Below are 9,174 nucleotides of genomic sequence, written 5' to 3'. Positions count from 1 at the left end.
AATAGAATCTAGTTAATAAGATAAAGCCTAACTTTTTTTTTCCTTTTGTGCTGAGTCCAGTTTCACATGCTCACAGGGGGCCTCATGTAGAGATCTTATACTCAGTTCTTCAGACCAGAGTTGCTAGTATGGAACGGCTACCACCATCAGCTCAGCTCTGTGGCAGTGTGCAGAAGCACTTCACACGGCACTGCAATCCAAGATGGCAGCTGGGGACCGTGTGCAAAGAGGCTGCTCACAACACTGCAGTCCAAGATGGTGCCAGGGGCCGTGTGCAGAGACTGCCTTGCCTGGCGCTGCCATCTGGAGCCTTGTGCAGCAGGTATTGGGTTGGCCAAAAAGTTCGTTCACTTAGGGAATACGTTGTTCAATAATGGTCTTGGTTAAAACGAAAAAATGTGTCTTTTATTTTTTTTAAAAACCCAGTGAACTTTTTGGCTAACCCAATATATGAACTGCAAATCTGATTTTAAGCTAGTAAATCATCATAACCTCCCCATGCTGCTGCTGCTAAGTCACTTCAGTCACGTCCAACTCTGTGCAACCCCATAGACGGCAGCCCACCAGGCTCCTCCATCCCTGGAATTCTCCAGGCAAGAACACTGGAGTGGGTTGCCGTTTCCTTCTCCAATGCATGAAAGTGAAAAGTGAAAGTGAAGTCGCTCAGTTGTGTCTGACTCTTAGCGACCCCGTGGACTGCAGCCCACCAGGCTCCTCCATCCATGGGATTTTCCAGGCAAGAGTACTGGATGGAGTGGGGTGCCATTGCCTTCTCCAAACCTCCCCATACCCTGATTTATATTAGAAAATATGTCTTTCTCTCATTTTAGGCTCTATATGTGTTGGACTCAGAAGAAAGGAAAGGAAAGCCCGTTAGGCCACACATGTATCTATCTGTACCAAAAGGGATTTCAGGTAATATGTGGAAAGCTTATATAAGATTTAGAAAAGAAGATAGTCCACTGGAAGTCCATAAGAATACATTTATATTGGGTTGTTGAGAGTATAAATATATAAAATATTTCTAGAGGATAAACTGGCACTGTGTATCAAAAATCTTCTAAATGCTGTGTCTTTTGGCTCCTTACTTCTCCTTCAAAGAATCCATCCTATAATCAGAAATGCAGATTAAGATGTAAGTAAAACAGATTCTTTTAACAAGATTATTTTGACCAGTAAATTTCTGGAATCACCTAATTTCAAAATGGAAAATAACTAAGTATAATTTCAGTGAGCTGAACTGTTATACAGTTATTAAAAATATATTTAAAGAACATTTAATGTCATGGGTACATTGTGGTGAAAAGAATACAACTTAGAACTGCATACAACACACACAATAATTTTTTTCATAAGTATCTGAACATATATAAATCCAAGAAAGATACCTGTATAGATATAGATAAATTAAAAGTGATTAGAATGTTAACCACGGTTATCTTTAGTACTGGGAATATATTTAGGTGACTTAAATATTTTTGTTCTCTGATTTTTTATATTTTCCCAATTTTCTGTAATGAACAGGATAGTTTTCTAATTATGAAACATGTTATTTTAATATAATAAACCAAAATATTGACAAAGTTTTATTCATGTCCAGGTTCTAAAAAGTTAACACAGCTCTAGTACTAAACCTGGCAAACTTAAAACAAGAAAAGCAATCCATAGACCAGTTTGTCCTCAGTTGTTATTTCACAGAACTCTGTCCCACACATTTTAATAGGTATGCCAGAAATAAAAGTTCCATTTTTAAATAAATATAAACAGCTTATTAAAAATAGAATTTACTATAACAAAGGACATACATTCCACAAACGTAAGAAGTTAAAATCTGGAAATCTACAGGATCAATTAGAAAAAACAGAAAAAATTGAATAAGATGCCTCACTCATTCTGGATTTTATATATTTTAGTATTTGTTGTTCTGTTCAGTCACTAAGTCATATCTGACTCTTTGCAATCCCATGAGCTGCAGCACATTAGGCCTCCTCTGTCCTTCACTATCTCCCGGAGTTTGCTCAAACTCATGTCCCTTGAATCAGTGATGCCATCCAACCATCTCATCCTCTGTCGTCCCCTTCTCCTCCTGCCTTCAATCTTTCCCAGCATCAGGGTCTTTTCCAAGGAGTCAGCCCTTAGCGTCTGGTGGCCAAAGCACTGGAGTTTCAGTTTTAGCATTAGTCCTTGCCCAGGGTTACATGCCTGAAATCTAGGCCTTGAATCTGAGGGGATGCCTACCTAGCAGAAAGCTAGTTAGAAGAAACTGAGTAGATCTGGAGATTCCCACACTCCCAGCCTCTGGTAGTACCATCATCAATAAGCCAGGAAAAGTCAAAGAGTGTCTCCCCAGGAGTGTCCCAGCCTGAACTTTGGCCAAAGGAGTGTTAATTTTTTTTTTTTTTTTTGATCCTGCTTTAAAATAGGTAGCTTTTCTTCCCTTAGAGGGATGTTAGTTCATTTTTTCTTTCTCCAAACCATTTTACTTGAATTTCCAAATGGGATTTAGAGGAGAGACAGCAAGAGAAAAGAGACTGCAGACTTCATATTTGAGTGACTAGGAGAAAAATGACTCATAAGACTTTTTAAAGTTAAAGTAAAAAGTGTGATCACTTGAGAATTTTATAAAAGAAAACAGATGTTTTCCAGAAATGTGCTGGTTCACATAAATGCTCACTTCTGTTAGATGGTAACTGGAGGAATTCCCAAGAAAAAATGGCAGAAACAGGCCAGGTCCCCAAATCCCCTTCCATCAATATCTAATGAAATTAACTTAAAGAAAGGTGTAATGGCACAAAAGAAATATTTCTTAACATACAGCAAAGAAGGAATGGGGCACAACCTCATTTCATAAACTTCTGAAAGTGAACATAATTTAATAATAAATGCATGGCCCTTGCTATATATCAGGCTCTCTTCAAGTCATGTCTTACATAAAAATGGGTATTTGAAGCCAGGTTCTAGATCCTGCTTCTACAAAAATTAGATTCTGATTCATCCTGGAATGATGTTTAAACACTACTCTCACTCACATTTCCAACAACCCCATCACTGAGAAATTGTACTAAGGAAAGAAGGTAAGGGTATACCAAATGCTAAGTATTCGCACTGATATTATCTAGTTCTGAGTCTGTGGAATGACATGGGAGTAGCCTGGGGAAAAAGTCAGAGTACAATCTGAGAGAAACTTCTCTCTACCTCCACCATGGTCTTGGCAAAGAACAAGGAAACTTGTAGCACTCAAGGCCTCCCAGGGTTCAAACGTATCATGCTCTGAAGAGAGGTCACACTGAGTCCAGTGGAGGAAATCCTGGTACAGAACACTTAGCAATATTCAGATGTTCTTGATGTGGTGAAACATTTACCTGAGCAGTTCTTCAGCTTCTTTGTTGAATTCAGTTTAGGTTAAAAATAATACTGTTAGGGAATGAATGTTTGTGTCCCCCAGAATTCATATGTTGAAATCTTAAACACTACTGTGAAGATATTAGGAGGTGGGGGCTTTGGGAGGTCATTAGGTCATGAGGTTGGAGCCCTCAGGAATGGGATTACTGCCCTAGGAAGGGGATGAAGAAATCTGAGCTTTCTCTGCCATATGAGGACATCAAGAAGACATCTATGAACCAGGATGAAGGTTATCACCAGACACCAAATCTACTGGCAACTTGATCTCAGATTGCCCAGCCTCCAGTACTATGAGAAATTGTTGTCATTCAGTTGGTAAGTCGTGTCCAACTCTTTGCAACCTGGTGGACTGCAGCACTTCAGGCTTCCCTGTCCTTCAGTGTCTCCTAGAGTTTGCTCAGATTCATGTCCATTGAGTTTGTGATGTTATCTAACCCTCTCATCCTCCACTACCCTCTTATCCTTTTGCCTTCAGTCTTTCCCAGAAATAAACATCTTGCTTGATTCACCCAGTGGATCTTTGTTATAGCTGCCCAAACTATCTAAGACTGATATCTTTTATATTAAAAATACTGTGTACAATATGATCCTTTTTATTATTTTTTCTTTATGCCCATTTCTTTATGCAATGCATTGCTTTCATAAAAATAAGGAAGTCATTATCCTAAAAAAGAGATGGCACTTAATATTTCTTTTTTAAAAAAACATTCTCCAGTTTAATCAGTCTTCCTCCAGTTTTCTCCCGTCCTCCCACTGTTCCTAATTTAATTATATTTATTTCTCAGTGAAGTTCTTACTTAAGACTGAGAAAACTTGATTTCAAACCACAAAATATCCCAAGCATAAGCTTTAAGTTTTTTCTTCAGTGGTGTTTGTAATAATTCCATTTTAAACATCTATTTCAGTCCCTATAAAAGTATGAACTTTAGGGAGGGTCATATGAGGAGATAAGGAAGACAATGGGGAGAGAAGGAAGCAACCATAAAGACTCTCCAGGAGTAGATTTATGTATGAGTTTTATCCCAGACTGACTTCCCTGGTGGCTCAGATGGTAAAGCGTCTGTCTACAATGCGGGAGATCCGGGTTCCATCCCTGGGTTAGGAAGATCCGCTGGAGAAGGAAATGGCAACCCACTCCAGTATGATTGCCTGGAAAATCCCATGGACAGAGAAGCCTGGTAGATTACAGCTCATGGGGTCGCAAAGAGTCGGACAGAACTGAGCGACTTCACCTACTTACTTATCCCAGACTAGAGTGAAGAGTTACAATCATTGCACTGAAATCTCCCCTTCTGCTATACAACATAGATCTCTAAGGGGCAGTGAAGGGGAAAACAGCACAAGGAAACACAGGGAGTAAGACCTGTCTTGAGTTCATACTTCACTTCTATAAAGAGAAGCCCCTATGAGGGGCTTGTATTCGGGAGTTCCAGAAACAGAGCCATGTGGAGGCTGGAAGCAGTTGAGAGGGGTACAGCAAGTTCCAAATGAGTAACTCAGGGGAGGGTAGGGCTGTATTAGAGCTCTCCAGAGAAACAAAACTAATAGGCTAGACAGATGAATGGTTGGATAGATAGACACATAGAGATGCATAGATGAAGATTTATTTAATGTTAGGAATTGCTCCCACAATTATGAAGGCTGGCAAGCCTAAAAATCTGCAGGGTGAGTCTGGAAGCTGGAGGCCTAGAGAGTTAATGGTTAATTCCATTTTGAAAGTCAACAGGCACAACACTCAGGAAGAGCCCACGTTTCAACTGGAGTTTACAGGCAGGACAAAAAGCCACACGTCCCAGTTTGAAGGCAGGAAGAATTCCCCTGACTCAGGGCAGGGTCAACCTTTGTGTTTACATTCACAACCTCTGCTCCCTTCTCCTTTGCCTCCTTTACTGAAAACAGACAAGACTTTGGCACTTCCCTGCCAAAGTCTGCTCTGGAGTTGAAGGGCAGACAAGGGGTTGGGGGGGATGACTTCTCAGAGGTTTCCAGAAGTGAGCAACCTGCCACCCAGGCCCAAAGAGATAGTTTCTGACTACAGAGAGGGTAGAAGAAAAAGCCAGTGTCTGGGCAGGTATGTACAGTTGAAAGGCAGGGCTGCTGAGGGACCTGGTGGATGCAATGGGTGTTGAGAGATTGCAGACTGAGCCTTGAGCTTTCTCTCTCATTCGGCTGCACTTCTCTCTTGCCATATCCCTCCTCCTCTCAAAATTGCACAGCACACAAGCAACATGTCTGCTCACCAACACACCTGCAGAGTCCACCATTTTCGGTTGGGGTTGTTTTTTCTGTGCAATTGGTCACAGAGTTTCAGAGCTAAAATATATCATCCAATTTCTACCTTTATTAAAAAGAAAAAAGAAAGGAATACTGAGACACAGGCAACAGAACGGGTGAGCACGAGTGGGGATGGAGTATGACCACAGGGCTTCAGTACAAAATCCCTGAGGCCAAGATCACTGGCCCTCTAGGCTTTAGGATGTGTGTGTGTGTGTGTGTGTGTGTGTGTGTGTGTGTATGTGTGTGTGTGTTTGGGGGGCTGGCAGGAAACAAGGCCAGGGCAGCCTGTGAATCTCCTCCAGCCTGCAAACACAAGCAGACTACACAGACTTCAGCCAGCAAATTCCCAGCCAATGGGGACCCGGCTGGTCTGCTCAGATCCTCCCCTCCCCCTGCTGCTGCCCCTCACCCGGGGCCCCTCACCCCTCCTCCTCTGACGTCACCAGCATGCCCTCTGCTGACTGGCTCTGGGCCTGGGGAGGAAAGGAGGCGCAGTGGAGCTCAGGAAGACTGGAATCTTATACTGACGGCCCCCGGGATTTTAGCAGTCCTTTCTCACACATGTCACATGTATGTCAACAACTCTGAGCTCCAAGTAGCAGCAGACTTTTGAGTGGAAGTAAGAGAACAAGGCAAGTGTTTTGATAACATGTTCTACCGACAACACTTCCTACATTAAAAAAAAAAAAATTATCTGGGAGACAAAGATGAACAATGCAAAAAGGAGGAGATGAACAGAAAGACCGAAGGGAAATGAGCATAAAAAGGGCAGTAGAATTTAGAATTGAGGGAAGCCTATTGGATCCAGGGCACAAAGGAACTTACAGGTCAAACTCGCTCTGAAATAAATGGAAGAAGAGAAGGGGATGTGACGACAGAAACAGAGATTAAGGGATGAGATTGTTGGCTGATGGAGCAAGGGGCCCCAAGCCAAAGAATTTGGGCAGCCTTTCAAAGCTGGAAAAGGCAAGGAAATGGATAGTCCGCTAGAGGCTCCGGAAGGAACAACAAGCCCTGCCTACACCTTGATTTACCTTAGTGAGACGCTCGCTCACTCTCTGCACTTCTGACCTACAGAGCTGCAAGATAACAAACGTGTTGTTTCAAGGCACTGAGTTTGTGGTCACTTGTCAGGGCATCCATAGGAATGGAAAGCACCCCCGGCTAGTAAGTAGAAGATGAGGCAGGCACGTCAGAGTCCAGGTTTTCAACAGCCATGTCTTTCTTTCTCTCCCTCATGCCCAGTATCTGTCACCTATCCGTTGGTTAGCAAAAATGTTTCATACATTCCCTTTTAGTTGTTTTATAAGACAAATCGTGACATTTTAAAATAATCCAGTGGTTATGAAGATAAGTACCAATAGCCAACTTCCTCATTCTTATCCCTTCTCTCCATAAAAGCAACGTGAGATTGATTTCTTCTTATGGACGAATGTAACTATACCCTCCATTTTAATGCGACTTTATTCTTTTAATTAAAAATATGCCTAGGGCTCATAGATTTAACTTGCCCTTGAAAATAATTGTGCATTATCCTTTATGAAAATGCATTATCATTTTCAACCGCTCACTAGTTCACAGTCCGACGGATTTACAGCAAATTGCCCCGCTGCACTCCCAGGGCGGGGGCTGGGGTCTCCATCCTGGATGTGAGGCTGCATCTTCCTGCAGAAACACACAAAGCGGGACCTCTGCGATTCGGGGCGGCGGGCCAGGCTCCGCCCCCACCACCGCGGCCGCCAATCAGCTCCCAGGACGGCCTCCTTTCCGTCCCGCCCTGTCCTTTCCACGTCCCTGTACTCAGTCGCCTGAGGCGCTCTTGCCCCCTGCGAACTGCGGCCGCCCCCTCCCAGCCGGTTCCCTCTGCCCCCAACCCGCGCTGCAGGGAATAGCGGGTCTAAGGGTGAGTGTGGGCCCGCGATGGGCTCTGGACAAGAGAGGCCTGGCGGTGACACAGGCCACAGCGCGGGTGGCCGCGCGGGGAGTCGGGGCGACGTTGGGGGATGCCCGGGACTTGCGTTTGTGTGGGGTCCGGGAGACCTGGGGACTGCCACGGGGCCTCTGCAGTCCCTCAGGGGAGGGCAGCGGACGAGTCCGTGGGGGTTGCTTGCTGTTTACCTCTCGGCCCCTTCCATGGTGAATCCCAAGGGCTCCATCTCAGTTCCCTTCTTGCTGCATTGTTATTCACCCTTGCTTGTCTGGAGATGAGGGACCCCGGTTTTCTTGTGCTTTTTTTGAGCTCCCGCAGAGAGCCACGGAGATCTGAACCGAAAGGAACCTTGGAGGCGATGCATATCACCTCCTAGGGACTTGCTCTCGAATTCTTTGGGGGTAGCTGGCTTCTGCAGAAACCCAAGGTGAAAGTCCTCTCCTCCCCAAGTGCTCTAGGCGACATCCCGCGCTGAGTGTCTCTGCGCGGCAGAGGAGGAAAGGGCAAGATGCGAGAGAGTGGGTGCGGGGAACCGGGTGGACAGCTTAGCCTGCAATGCTTTGGGCCTGAGGCAGTCAGTGCTGGTAAACATTCCCCAGCTGGCCACTGAGTTGGTTCATCCTGCAATGGGAGGCCTTTCGTATAGCAGAAAAAGATTTATGAATCAGATGATCTTAGAAACTTCGTGGAAGAAGTGCCAGTCCAACTGGACATAAAAGGGCAGAATGAATCTGTCTAGCTGACCAATCACCCATCCATCCTTCCATTCCTCAAAATATTTATTTGTGAATTGACTTAACTTCAATACTTTGCTTTCTTTTTTTCTTCGGTTTGATTTTTTAAAACAGTAATAAAAGGTGTGCGTGCATGCTAAGTCGCTTCAGTCATGCCCAACTCTTTGCGACCCCATGGACTATAGCCCTTCAAGTTCTTCTGTCCATGGGATTCTCCAGGCAAGAATACTGGAGTGGGTTGCCATTTCCTTCTCCAAATAAAAGGTATATAAAACATACAAAGTGAATTTCTCCTAGGTCAAGAAATAGAACATACCTTAGAAGCTCCTCTGTATCCTCGGTCATGCCCATCCATCTCTCTTCCCTGAAATATAATATCTATCCTGACTTTTGTATTAATCATGTCCTTGCTTTCCTTTATTGTTTTTTAGTCGCTTAAGTTGTGTCCGACTCTTTTTCACACAGACTGTACCCCACCAGGCTTTTCTGTTCATGGGATTTCCCAGGCAAGAAAACTGGAGTGCGTGCGTTGCCATTTCCTTCTCCATGGGATCATCCCAACTCAAGGATCAAACCCGCATCCCCTGCATTGACAGGCAGATCTTTACCTCTGAGCCACAATGGAAGTGTCTAATATATTCCAAAACCACATATATGTGTTGACTTTACCTATTTTTTACTTTCACATTAATGGCATTATACTATATGTATTCTTGGGTTTTTGAGGTTCACCCCTGGTGATGATTTCTTCATTTTCACTGCTTATAGTTTGAGTAGAGTCATTAGCTCAATAGACATGAATTTGAGCAAACTCTGGGAGATAGTGAAGGA

The 9,174-nt window shown here is 43.8% G+C and overlaps 1 protein-coding gene across 2 annotated transcripts in view; it reads left to right on the top strand.

Moving 5' to 3' along the window:
• The first annotated feature begins 7,442 nt into the window (after positions 1-7,442).
• TCAF1 (TRPM8 channel associated factor 1) overlaps positions 7,443-9,174 on the top strand; it is a 48,532-nt gene continuing 46,800 nt past the window's right edge. Inside the window, exon 1 of one of the 2 annotated variants that reach the window (XM_055421422.2) lies at positions 7,443-7,582. The gene's annotated coding sequence lies outside the window, so the exon portion shown is untranslated. The remainder of the gene's footprint in view (positions 7,583-9,174) is intronic. The other variant, XM_055421424.2, reaches the window with a different exon arrangement.

The sequence above is a fragment of the Moschus berezovskii genome, chromosome 3 (genome assembly GCF_049115385.1).
Source record: "Moschus berezovskii isolate FMDL1 chromosome 3, NW_MosBer_1.0, whole genome shotgun sequence".
Classification (NCBI taxonomy): Eukaryota; Metazoa; Chordata; class Mammalia; order Artiodactyla; family Moschidae; genus Moschus; species Moschus berezovskii.
The sequence above is the reverse complement of the archived record's forward strand: the minus strand, read 5'-3'. Positions and strand labels throughout refer to the sequence as shown.